The sequence below is a fragment of the Stegastes partitus genome, unplaced genomic scaffold (assembly GCF_000690725.1).
Source record: "Stegastes partitus isolate 25-593 unplaced genomic scaffold, Stegastes_partitus-1.0.2 Scaffold1940, whole genome shotgun sequence".
NCBI lineage: Eukaryota > Metazoa > Chordata > Actinopteri > Pomacentridae > Stegastes > Stegastes partitus.
In genome coordinates, this window is record NW_007579671.1 from 85995 (window position 1) to 86566 (window position 572).

Below are 572 nucleotides of genomic sequence, written 5' to 3' on the forward strand. Positions count from 1 at the left end.
GATGAAACAAGCTTTCAGATGATGGCTACTTGGACATGAAGCAGGACTTTGTGTGGAACCGTCCTTGGATCAACCTTTTAAATGATAAATATATTGTGAGGGAAGTTGTCTTTAGAACTAAGTCCTGCATTCTGGCCATCATTCATTGCGGTAGGTGGCGCTGTCCTGAATAAAAGCCTCTCAGCGTGCAGCTGTAGAAGAAGCTGTGGTCCTCAGACACCCCCTACTGGACCGAACAGTCGGTTCTGCTGCAGAACCCGGAGCGGCCTGCAGGCGGCGGACCGGAGCAGAAACCCGGCAGCAGCAGGGAGACGCGGTTTGTGTGTCCGGTGGGTTCTCGTTGTTTCCCGTTGATTTCTCCGGTTTAACGGACACCGGCGGCTCCATGGCGGCGGCCCGGCTGCTGGAGGTTCACCTGGACCTGCTGTCGCAGCCCTGCCGGGCGGTGCAGCTGCTGCTGGGCTGCACCAGCATCCCGCACACCGTCCGGCCCGTGGCTCTGCGGAGAGGTGAGCAGCTAACCGGCTAACCGACCAGCTAACTGTCTGTAACTATCTGTAACTAGCTGTAAC

At 57.0% G+C, this 572-nt stretch overlaps 1 protein-coding gene across 1 annotated transcript in view; it reads left to right on the top strand.

Moving 5' to 3' along the window:
• gstt2 (glutathione S-transferase theta 2) overlaps positions 1–572 on the top strand; it is a 3970-nt gene that overhangs the window by 565 nt on the left and 2833 nt on the right. The window lies entirely within an intron of this gene.